This window comes from Salvelinus fontinalis, chromosome 42 (genome assembly GCF_029448725.1).
Source record: "Salvelinus fontinalis isolate EN_2023a chromosome 42, ASM2944872v1, whole genome shotgun sequence".
Lineage (NCBI taxonomy): Eukaryota > Metazoa > Chordata > Actinopteri > Salmoniformes > Salmonidae > Salvelinus > Salvelinus fontinalis.
The window spans coordinates 6,590,293-6,603,719 of NC_074706.1; positions in this window are offsets into that span (position 1 = coordinate 6,590,293).

The following is a 13,427-nucleotide window of genomic DNA, read 5'->3' on the forward strand; positions in this document are numbered from 1 at the left end:
ATCTCCATAGAGAATTACTATACTGTGGTGTGATATGCTAAACTCCTGCTCTGAACCTTGCTACCTTACTAAAGGGGGAGGGGTTTCTCCCTCTAAGGAGATGTGCAGGCTTTGACTGATTTGAACACACACAAACCCGCGTGGGTGCACACACACACACACACACACACACACACACACACACACACACACACACACACACACACACACACACACACACACACACACACACACACACACACACACACACACACACACACACACACACACACACACACAGAGAGAGATCCCTGATTGAGTTTAGCTGTAATTAAGATAAATGGGTCTAGTCTAGTCATCTGTTTAATAGAAAGCAGGCATGCTGAGTACCTCGGCCGGGCCAGCCACTTCACCAGGCTGATGGATGAAAACTATTTTAGGACTGAAAGAACAAAGTTTCCCCCAAATTGCCCCCTATTCCCCATGTAGTGCACTACTTCTGACCAGGTCCCATATGGCTCCGGTCATAAGTGGTGCACTATATAGAAAATACAGCAGGGTGCTGTTTGGGACGTACCCCAAATCTCACACATGGTGTGGTGCAGTCAGAGTCCTCCATCCCTCAGACCTCGGAGCATTAACCTGTGTGTTAGGAGTCAGAGTGCTCTATTCAGGGGAATGGCATTTTGCCGACATTTAAATGAATTGTAACGATTATCCTATGATTGGGTTAGTGGTGCAGTGGGTAGAATGAGTTAGAATCTGATTCAGTTCAAATGTCCATTCAGGTATTCTCTACCACTCAGATCTCATTGTCCCCCTGACACATTTGAATGAATGAAATGTGTCATGCAGCTGTTTTCACGTCCCGCTGTACAGAGTGTGTGTGTGTGTGTGTGTGTGTGTGTGTGTGTGTGTGTGTGTGTGTGTGTGTGTGTGTGTGTGTGTGTTACAGGTGCATTGTGCAGAATGTCAAGTCTGTTCTTTCCCTCCACTGTATGGATTAAGAGGTTCACTTCCCCTGGGGAGAAAGAGAGAAACTGAAAACTCTGTCTTTCTTTTTCTTTTCCCCAACGTAGCTTGACTGAACATCGGGGCCTTGTTAACCAGCAGCACAGGAGGGAAGTTACGTCTCTTCCATACCCACGATGGCTCACTTTATCCTGGGATGAAGCGAGAGAGATGAAGGTGTCTTGGTGGAGGTGGAGAAGGTGTATAGAGGGACTGTCTCTCTCCACCTCCCCTTCTCGCCCCCTCTTTCTCGCTCTTCCCCCCCCACTGGCTGTCTGCAAGTCACAATCGATGCTGAGTGGAGCGGTCTCACCTTGCTGGAGGCAAGTGCCCTTCACTAGCCTTTTTACCCAGGCCTCCCCCAGTGAGGCTGTGTTAGCATGCCATGCAGAGAGCTGTTAATAAAAGGAAGGTACCAGCTCCCTAGACGCTGCTCTTCCATCCCATTATCACTGTTTTCCCTCCCTGCACCAACCTGCCTTCTGGCCCTGCTTTAGTGACAAGAATCTGTTAACCTTAGACTCTATCTGTCTGATCATCTCAATGTTCCCCTACGTTTTGTTTTCTTCTTTTTTTCCTTCTAATGGCATTGACTTTGCTGACAGCTACTTTAAGGAGGTAAAATGTACTTACCATGACTGAGATATGAGGTTGTCCCACCAAGGTATCGAAATCGCTCTGGGTAAGAGCGTCTGCTAAGTAACTAAAATGTAAATATAAATGAGTGTCTATGTAACCGGTGTGAACTGGCTAGCGGTGCGTGCTAGTAGCGTTTTCAATCGGTGACCACTTGGTCTGAGACCGTAAAGTAGTTGTTTCCCTTGCTCTGCTTTTGTGGAGCGATACGTAACGATGCTTCGAAGGTGACTGTCGATGCGTGCAGAGGGTCCCTGGTTCAAACCCAGGTTGGGGCGAAGAGAGGCACGGAAGAAATACTGTTACATTGGTGCTGTGACCCGGATCACTCAATGGGCTCTGCCCAGCTGTTGGGTTACTGCGGAGAAGGATGAGATCAAAGGGGTGTGTGAAATGGACAGCTAGTTAGCGGTGCGCGCTAGTAGCATTTCAATCGGTGACATCACTCCCTCTGAGATCTTAAAGTAGTTGTTTCCCTTGTTTCCCGCAGCTTTTGTGGAACGATAGGTAACGATGCTTCGAAGGTGACTGTTGGGGTGAGGAGAGGGACAGAAGCAATACTGTTACACCTAATCAAGTTCAAGTACAACACCGGTCACGTTAACAAGTCCTAAAGTATTTAGCAGCATTGTATCATCCAGACACAGACACTGTATTGGTAGATATTTCATGAGGCTTTTTGATGAACAGCTATAATTCACAGATTTTAGCTCTGACTGTCCTGTAATATTACTCAACTAAATCATTCACTTTACAGAATCAGAGCACCAGCCAGTCTTCTGATGTGTGCCAGTGGTCACTGTTCAGAGTGCTGACAGAGAGGAAGGGGATGCTGGGAGAGTTTCTGCACCACAGCAGGTTTTTGCACAGGTCCAGATGGCTCATCGTCAGCTTTCATACGCACACGCACACGCACCCTCCCACACACACACACACACACACACACACACACACACACACACACACACACACACACACACACACACACACACACACACACACACACACACACACACACACACACACACACACACACACACACACACACACACACACACACACACACACACACACACACACAGAGAGAGATCCCTGATTGAGTTTAGCTGTAATTAAGATAAATGGGTCTAGTCTAGTCATCTGTTTAATAGAAAGCAGGCATGCTGAGTACCTCGGCCGGGCCAGCCACTTCACCAGGCTGATGGATGAAAACTATTTTAGGACTGAAAGAACAAAGTTTCCCCCAAATTGCCCCCTATTCCCCATGTAGTGCACTACTTCTGACCAGGTCCCATATGGCTCCGGTCATAAGTGGTGCACTATATAGAAAATACAGCAGGGTGCTGTTTGGGACGTACCCCAAATCTCACACATGGTGTGGTGCAGTCAGAGTCCTCCATCCCTCAGACCTCGGAGCATTAACCTGTGTGTTAGGAGTCAGAGTGCTCTATTCAGGGGAATGGCATTTTGCCGACATTTAAATGAATTGTAACGATTATCCTATGATTGGGTTAGTGGTGCAGTGGGTAGAATGAGTTAGAATCTGATTCAGTTCAAATGTCCATTCAGGTATTCTCTACCACTCAGATCTCATTGTCCCCCTGACACATTTGAATGAATGAAATGTGTCATGCAGCTGTTTTCACGTCCCGCTGTACAGAGTGTGTGTGTGTGTGTGTGTGTGTGTGTGTGTGTGTGTGTGTGTGTGTGTGTGTGTGTGTGTGTGTGTGTTACAGGTGCATTGTGCAGAATGTCAAGTCTGTTCTTTCCCTCCACTGTATGGATTAAGAGGTTCACTTCCCCTGGGGAGAAAGAGAGAAACTGAAAACTCTGTCTTTCTTTTTCTTTTCCCCAACGTAGCTTGACTGAACATCGGGGCCTTGTTAACCAGCAGCACAGGAGGGAAGTTACGTCTCTTCCATACCCACGATGGCTCACTTTATCCTGGGATGAAGCGAGAGAGATGAAGGTGTCTTGGTGGAGGTGGAGAAGGTGTATAGAGGGACTGTCTCTCTCCACCTCCCCTTCTCGCCCCCTCTTTCTCGCTCTTCCCCCCCCACTGGCTGTCTGCAAGTCACAATCGATGCTGAGTGGAGCGGTCTCACCTTGCTGGAGGCAAGTGCCCTTCACTAGCCTTTTTACCCAGGCCTCCCCCAGTGAGGCTGTGTTAGCATGCCATGCAGAGAGCTGTTAATAAAAGGAAGGTACCAGCTCCCTAGACGCTGCTCTTCCATCCCATTATCACTGTTTTCCCTCCCTGCACCAACCTGCCTTCTGGCCCTGCTTTAGTGACAAGAATCTGTTAACCTTAGACTCTATCTGTCTGATCATCTCAATGTTCCCCTACGTTTTGTTTTCTTCTTTTTTTCCTTCTAATGGCATTGACTTTGCTGACAGCTACTTTAAGGAGGTAAAATGTACTTACCATGACTGAGATATGAGGTTGTCCCACCAAGGTATCGAAATCGCTCTGGGTAAGAGCGTCTGCTAAGTAACTAAAATGTAAATATAAATGAGTGTCTATGTAACCGGTGTGAACTGGCTAGCGGTGCGTGCTAGTAGCGTTTTCAATCGGTGACCACTTGGTCTGAGACCGTAAAGTAGTTGTTTCCCTTGCTCTGCTTTTGTGGAGCGATACGTAACGATGCTTCGAAGGTGACTGTCGATGCGTGCAGAGGGTCCCTGGTTCAAACCCAGGTTGGGGCGAAGAGAGGCACGGAAGAAATACTGTTACATTGGTGCTGTGACCCGGATCACTCAATGGGCTCTGCCCAGCTGTTGGGTTACTGCGGAGAAGGATGAGATCAAAGGGGTGTGTGAAATGGACAGCTAGTTAGCGGTGCGCGCTAGTAGCATTTCAATCGGTGACATCACTCCCTCTGAGATCTTAAAGTAGTTGTTTCCCTTGTTTCCCGCAGCTTTTGTGGAACGATAGGTAACGATGCTTCGAAGGTGACTGTTGGGGTGAGGAGAGGGACAGAAGCAATACTGTTACACCTAATCAAGTTCAAGTACAACACCGGTCACGTTAACAAGTCCTAAAGTATTTAGCAGCATTGTATCATCCAGACACAGACACTGTATTGGTAGATATTTCATGAGGCTTTTTGATGAACAGCTATAATTCACAGATTTTAGCTCTGACTGTCCTGTAATATTACTCAACTAAATCATTCACTTTACAGAATCAGAGCACCAGCCAGTCTTCTGATGTGTGCCAGTGGTCACTGTTCAGAGTGCTGACAGAGAGGAAGGGGATGCTGGGAGAGTTTCTGCACCACAGCAGGTTTTTGCACAGGTCCAGATGGCTCATCGTCAGCTTTCATACGCACACGCACACGCACCCTCCCACACACACACACACACACACACACACACACACACACACACACACACACACACACACACACACACACACACACACACACACACACACACACACACACACACACACACACACACACACACACACACACACACACACACACACACACACACACACACTGTGCGCAGTCAGGCACACACAACCTGACAGTGGCCTTCAAATACTCTGTGTGTTTGTGTGTGTGTGTGGCTGTGCGCGCAATGGGGAGAGATTCCTCTTAAAGGCAGCCAGTCCAGCAGTTACACCTCAGGCCACAGAACCCTACAGTGGAGATAAGAGCAGCTAAGAGCAGAGCAGCCTGAATGCTGCAGTACATCTGGTGGGACCTCACGAAACCACAATAAAGGAGGAGAGGAGAGAAAAAGAGGGGAAAAAAGGAAAAAGATGAGAGGGAAAAGGATAAGATAAGGTTGAGGAGAGGAGAGAAAAGAGAAGAGGGGAAAGGCGAGAGAATGAGAGAGAGAGAGAGAGAGAGAGAGAGAGAGAGGGGAAAGGAGTGTAGGTCAGAGTATGGAGTATGGAAAGGGGGAGTAGAAGATGGAAAGGTAAGAGAAGAGGATAGAAGAGAAGGAAAGGGAGAGGAGAGAAAGGAAAGGAGAGAAAGGAAAGGAAATGGAGAAGAGAGAAGAGAAAGGGACAGGAGAGAAGAGAAAGGGACAGGAGAGAAGAGAAAGGGACAGGAGAGAAGAGAAAGGGACAGGAGAGAAGAGAAAGGGACAGGAGAGAAGAGAAAGGGACAGGAGAGAAGAGAAAGGGAGAGGAGAGAAGAGAAGAGAAAGGGAGAGGAGAGAAGAGAAAGGGTGAGGAGAGAAGGGAGAAGGAGAGAGAGTGAAGCTGAGAGGATAGATAGGGGAGAGGACAGGACCTCCCTAGACGGTTCACTAAGCACTAGATCTGGAGCACCTGCAACGTACACACACACACACACACACACACACACACACACACACACACACACACACACGCACACGCACACGCACACGCACACGCACACGCACACGCACACGCACACGCACACGCACACGCACACACACAGAGAGAGAGAGACGCATATACACACAGAGACACACACACACACACACACAGAGAGACACACACACACACACACTACGGCTCATCCACCTACAAATGCTTGGCCAACAACAAGTACTCCACCTGTGTTAAAAGGCCCCAGGGACCATTATAACAAAGACAGTGTCTGCTGAAGATGCACTGTTAATGATCCACTCAAGTTCACAGCGAGTTCACTAAAACCTTGATGTAACTCCTCTGTTAGATGCAGCAGGCTACAACGTCCAAAATGAAATTGCATTGGAAGTAAAATATGAAGTGTTTCAATTTGATTTGGGGTAGAAGCAACTTAACCGAATAATCACCTGGCTGTGCGTTAAATCGATACATGAATGAAGAAAATTAAAAACAGGGTTGATTTAGATCAGGTAATCCCCCAGGGGTACGCCAAAATACTTTTTTTATTAAATCACACATTTCAAACAGTCCATTTATATTTTCCAACGGGGCTATACATTTGGGTGAGGTTTTTTTCTCGCCTGAGTAACCTCGTTTCACTGCCCCCAAAAAATGAAACCATCTTGTCACGCCCTGACCTTAGAGATCCTTATTATTCTCTATGTTTGGTTAGGTCAGGGTGTGACTCGGGTGGGAAAATCTATGTTTTCTATTTCTTTGTGTTTTTGCCTGAGTATGGTTCCCAATCAGAGGCAACTGTCTATCGTTGTCTCTGATTGGGGATCATATATAAGTTGTCATTTTCCTTTTGGGTTTTGTGGGATCTTGTTTTCTGTATAGTTTATTTGCCTTACAGATCTGTGCGTTTTCGTTTTTCATTTTGGTTATTTTTGTCACGTTCTGACCATAGTTCTTTTGTGTTTTCTTTGTTTTAGTGTTGGTCAGGACGTGAGCTGAGTGGGCACTCTATGTTGTGTGTCTAGTTTTCCTGTTTCTGTGTTTGGCCTGATATGGTTCTCAATCAGAGGCAGGTGTTAACCTGTTGGGGATGGGGGCGCTGTTTAGACTATTTATGCTAATTTGGCTAATTTTTTAAACGGCTTCCCACAAAATCCTTGATCGTACAATATGCATGTTATTATTATTATTGGATAGAAAACAGTCTATAGTTTCTATAGGAGTTGAAATTTTGTCTCTAAGTGGAACAGAGCCCATTCTACAGCAATTTCCCTGACATGGAGTCAGATTTGAGAAATGTTGGCCACTCTTCTGAAGTCAGTTAAAAGGGCACTGTCATTGCTATGACTATACGGACTCTTCTTACGTCTTCCCCTGGATGCCTTTACGTGATGACGATTCCAATGGGGTCGATTGCGCGTTCACAGGCCCTACAAATGAAAAAACCCTGAAGCTAGTCATTCTTTTGGAGCTGCGTCATGAGCCTAGAGGACACCGGCGCGCACCTGTTCCAAGCGTTAGTTTAGCCTGTTATATTTCTCCGGTCATCTTTTCACTCGTTATAGGAGTTAAAAACATCATAAGGTAGTTAATTTAAAGCGTTTTATAGCAATTTATATCCGTTTAGTGCGATTTTGGGACATTTATTTTTGCAACGATGTGAAAAGTTGGGCACGCTTTTCAGTTCATCCCGAACGCAGTTGACATTTCCACATGGCAAGAGGACAGCTTTCCACCAAAAGACGATTTCTCCCAAGAAAGGATCCTTTGCCCAAGATACTGATGGAAGAACAGCTCAAGGTAGGACATTTTTATTATGATAAATCGTGTTTCTGTCGAAACATTTTAGTGGCTTAGGACGCCATGTTTTTTGACGTAGCTTCGCTTGGCGCAAACTGTATTGAAAAGTAAGGATAAATTAAAAAATGTAATAACGCAATTGTATTAAGAATTAAATTGTCTATCAATCCCTGTCCACCCTATATTTTTTAGTCACGTTTATGAGTATTTATGTATAAGAGTAGATCACTGTCTAAGTGGCGCAAGGACTTTTTCTTTACCAGCTTGTCTACATTTCACATTGTCTAACCATGATTTTGGTGGCTAAATATAAACATTTTCGATCAAACTGTATATGCATGTTGTAATGTGATGTTACAGGAGTGTCATCGGAAGAATTCTGAGAAGGTTAGTGAAAAAATTAATATCTTTTGGCGATGTTGACTTTTATCGCTCACTTTGGCTAGAATCAATGCTGGGCTGCTAATTGCTATGTGCTAAGCTAATATAACGATTTATTGTGTTTTCGCTGTAAGACACTTAGAAAATCTGAAATATTGTCTGTATTCACAGGATCTGTGTCTTTCGATTCGTGTATGCTGTGTATTTTTACGAAATGTTTGATGATTAGTAGTTAGGTAAACACGTTGCTCATTGTAATTATTCTAGTCCATTTGTGACGGTGGGTGCAATTGTAAACTATGCCATCTACCTGAAATATGCACAAAACCTATCCCATACCATAAATATGTTATCAGACTGTCATCTAATGAGTTTTTTTGTTGGTTAGGGGCTATAAATATCTTAGTTTAGCCGAATTGGTGATGGCTACTGGTGTTGGTGGACAAATAAAAGATGGTGGATTATGCTAATGTGTTTTTAGGTAATAGATGTACATCTTTACATATTGTGTCTTCCCTGTAAAACATTTTAAAAATCGGAAATGTTGACTGGATTCACAAGATCTGTGTCTTTCATTAGCTGTATTGGACTTTAATGTGTGAAAGTTAAATATTTAAAAAATATATTTTTTTTGAATTTCGCGGCACTGGTTTTTCAGTGGGGGGGGGGGGGTGTGCCGCTAGCGCCACGCTGATCCTAGACAGGTTAATCGTTTGTCTCTGATTGGGAGCCATATTTAGGTAGCCTGTTTTCTGTTGGGTTTTGTGGGTGGTTGTCTTCAGTCTTTGTGTGTCTGCACCAGATAGAACTGTTTCAGTTTTCACGTTTGTTAATTTTTGTATTTTGGAAATGTTCCGTTTTTTGTCTTTTATTAAACATAAGGAACACTAATCACGCTGCGCTTTGGTCCTCTCCTTCCACAGAAGAAAACCGTTACAATTTTGTTCGAGTGTTTTAATTTTTTTTATTTACCATGAACACTTTCCACGCTGCGCTTTGGTCCACTCATTTCGACGAGAGTCGTTAAACATCTAGTGTTCAGTGAAATAACAACACAATGTCCAATACAGGTAGCCTTGTCAAATAATTAACATCCAATCACATTAACCGTTACTCTCTCGTGGGAAACCTTCACTCTTGCACAGACATTTAGAAACGAAACATGACAATTTGAAAAATAACCCACAGGAGTTTTTTGAGTGAGAATAAAGACAACTTTCGAGTAGTAAGACATGTATAAAAGCAACAGATACCATTAATAAGAATGGACTGAAAGTGTCTTATGTGGTGAGCTACCGAGTGGCTAGGACAGGCAAGCCCCATACCATTGTGGAGGACTTAATTCTTCCTGCTGCCGCGAATATGGCTGGTACAATTCTGGGCGAAAAGGTCAAAAAAACTAAACAGACAACGCCTTCATCAAACAACACTGTTTCACGACGCATCAGTGACATGGCAGGAGGTGTTTTGAAACAATTACTTCTTCACTTACAAGCCAGTGAATTCTATGCGTTACAGCTGGAGGAGTCAACGGACGTGGCGGGCCTGGCACAGGTCCTGGTATATGTCCGTTACATTTATGGGGTGTCAATTAAGGAAGACATCCTCTTCTGCAAACTACTGGAAACCAGGAAAACATGAGAGGATATTTTTAAAGTACTGGACAGCTTTGTGACATCAAATGACCTTTGGTGGTCAAGATGTGTTGGTATCTGTACTGATGGTGCAAAAGCCATGACAGGGAGACATAGTGGAGTGGTAACATGCGTGCAAGCACTTGCTCCTGACGCCACTTGGGTACACTGCAGCATCCACCGAGAGGCTCTTGCTGCCAAGGGAATGCCTGACAGCTTGAAAGATGTGGACGCTACAGTGAAAATGGTTAACTTTGTTAAAGCAAGGCCCCTGAACTCTCGTGTATTTTCTGCATTATGCAATGATATGGGCAGCGACCATGTAACGCTATTACAACATAAATTCCTAGTGGCGTTAGGAGCAACTGCTTACACGCACGTTACCACTCCACTATGTCTGCCTGTCATGGCTTTTGCGCCGTGAGCTGGTTGTCAAGGGGCAAAGAATTGACACGTTTTTTTGAATTGAGAGACAAGCTTAAAGTTTTCTTTACTGACCATCATTTTCACTTGTTTGACTGCTTGCATGATGATGAGTTTCTCACATGACTGGCCTATTTGGGTGATGTTTTTTCTCGACTGAATGATCTGAATCTAGGATTACAGGGACTCTCCCCAACTATGCTTTTGTTACTTCTAGGTTAGACTACTGCAACGCTCTACTTTCCTGCTACCCGGATAAAGCACTAAATAAACTTCAGTTAGTGCTATATACGGCTGCTAGAATCCTGACTAGAACCAAAAAACTTGATCATATTACTCCAGTGCTAGCCTCCCTACACTGGCTTCCTGTTAAGGCAAGGGCTGATTTCAAGGTTTTACTGCTAACCTACAAAGCATTACATGGGCTTGCTCCTACCTATCTTTCCGATTTGGTCCTGTCGTACATACCTACACGTACGCTACGGTCACAAGACGCAGGCCTCCTAATTGTCCCTAGAATTTCTAAGCAAACAGCTAGAGGCAGGGCTTTCTCTGCCTCCATTTTTAGCTCCATTTTTATGGAATGGTCTGCCTACCCATGTGAGAGACGCAGACTCGGTCTCAACTTTTAAGTCTTTACTGAAGACTCATCTCTTCAGTGGGTCATATGATTGAGTGTAGTCTGGCCCAGGAGTGTGAAGGTGAACGGAAAGGCTCTGGAGCAACCGGTTCCTGGCCGGTTCCCCTCTCTCCACTGGGATTCTCTGCCTCTAACCCTATTACAGGGACTGAGTCACTGGCTTACTGGTTCTCTTTCATAATGTCCTTAGGAGGGGTGCGTCACTTGAGTGGGTTGAGTCACTGACGTGATCTTCCTGTCTGGGTTGGCACTCCCCTGTGGGTTGTGCAGTGGCGGAGATCTTTGTGGGCTATACTCGGCCTTGTCTCAGCATGGTAAGTTGGTGGTTGAAGATATCCCTCTAGTGGTGTGGGGGCTGTGCTTTGACAAAGCGGGTGGGGTTATATCCTTCCTGTTTGGCCCTGTCCGGGGGTATCATGGGGGCACAGTGTCTCCTGACCCCTCCTGTCTCAGCCTCCAGTATTTATGCTGCAGTAGTTTATGTGTCGGGGGGCTAGGGTCAGTTTGTTATATCTGGAGTACTTCTCCTGTCTTATGCGGTGTCCTGTGTGAATTTAAGTATGCTCTCTCTAATTCTCTCTTTCTTTCTCTCTCTCGGAGGACCTGAGCCCTAGGACCATGACTCAGGACTACCTGGCATGATGACTCCTTGCTGTCCCCAGTCCACCTGGCCGTGCTGCTGCTCCAGTTTCAACTGTTCTGCCTGCGGCTATGGAAGCCTGACCTGTTCACCGGACGTGCTACCTGTCCCAGACCTGCTGTTTTCAACTCTCTAGAGACAGCAGGAGCGGTAGAGATACTCTTAATGATCGGCTATGAAAAGCCAAATGACATTTACTCCTGGGGTGCTGACTTGCTGCACCCTCGACAACTACTGTGATTATTATTATTTGACCACGCTGGTCATTTATGAACATTTGAACATCTTGACCATGTTCTGTTATAATCTCCACCTGGCACAGCCAGAAGAGGACTGGCCACCCCTCATAGCCTGGTTCCTCTAGGTTTCTTCCTAGGTTTTGGCCTTTCTAGGGAGTTTTTCCTAGCCACCGTGCTTCTACACCTGCATTGCTTGCTGTTTGGGGTTTTAGGCTGGGTTTCTGTACAGCACTTTGAGATATCAGCTGATGTAAGAAGGGCTATATAAATACATTTGATTTGATTTGATTTGATATTCAATGTGCAGGACAAAATTGAGGCTATGACTAAGAAGTTGGAGGTCTTCTCTGTCTGAATTAACAAGGACAACATACAGGTCTTTCCATCATTGCATGATTTTTGTGTGCAAATGAACTCAAGCTTACAGACAAAGTCAAATGTGATTTAGCGAAGCACCTGAGTGAGCTGGGTGCGCAATTACGCAGGTACTTTCCCGAAACGGACCACACAAACCACTGGATTCGTTATCCCTTTCACGCCCTGCCTCCAGTCCACTTACCGATATCTGAACAAGACAGCCTCATCGAAGTTACGACATGCGGTTCTGTGAAAATTGAATTTAATCAGAAGCCACTGCCAGATTTCTGGATTGGGCTGCGCTCAGAGTATCCTGCCTTGGCATATAGGGCTGTTAAGACACTGATGCCCTTTGCAACCACGTACCTATGTGAGAGTGGATTCTCAGTCCTCACTAGCATGAAAACGAAATACAAGCACAGACTGTGTGTGGAAAATGATTTAAGACAGACTCTCTCCAATACAACACAACATTACAGAGTTATGTGCATCCTTTCAAGCACACCCTTCTCATTAACCTGTGGTGAGTTATTCACCATTTTTGATGAACAAATAAAGTTTTATATGTAAGATGGCTAAATAAAGAGCAAAATGATTGATTATTATTATATTATTATTTGTGCCCTGGTCCTATAAGAGCTCTTTGTCACTTCCCACGAGCCGGGTTGTGACATAAACTCACACTAATTCTTATGTTTAAGAAATGTATCATATAGTGTGTGTGTGGCAGGCTTACAATGATGGCAAAAAGCAACATTTGAGAGTGCGCTGACCCTGGTGCTAGAGGGGGTACGAAGCTGGAGGTTGAATGTTTGAAGGGGTACGGGACCATAAAACGTTTGGGAACCACCAATTTAGATGATACAAAAGAAAAATGTATTTGGACTCAGTGAATTATTAGGATCATGATTCAGGACATTTTTGCAGGGGATAATATATTTCTCATACGGGAAAACTTAGTCTGAAATTTCAAAGTGGAGATCACAAACTTCAAAAGCCTTTTTAAACCTCAAATACACTACAAGTTTTACATGTCCCACATTGCAGGAAAGTTATCCTGCAACAAGTTAAGATTCTACATCTGTGTAAAGACACTGACAAGACCGCACAATATACAAATAAACATAGCAAGTGACTTATTTGGAGAATGGATTCAATCAATCCTGCTTAAATGTAGCCTTTCATCAAAATCTAAATGAGATTTGTTTTGTTTATTGTTTTCCTATAGTCATATGAATCACTGTGATCGCTGTTGTTATGGAGCCAGAACAATATTATTGTGCTGCTGCAATGTAGATTTCCCACAATGAAAGTGGGTGAAAGAAAGAGAATGAAGAGAAAAAGGTTGATAAAGAGGGAGAGAGAAAAAACTGAG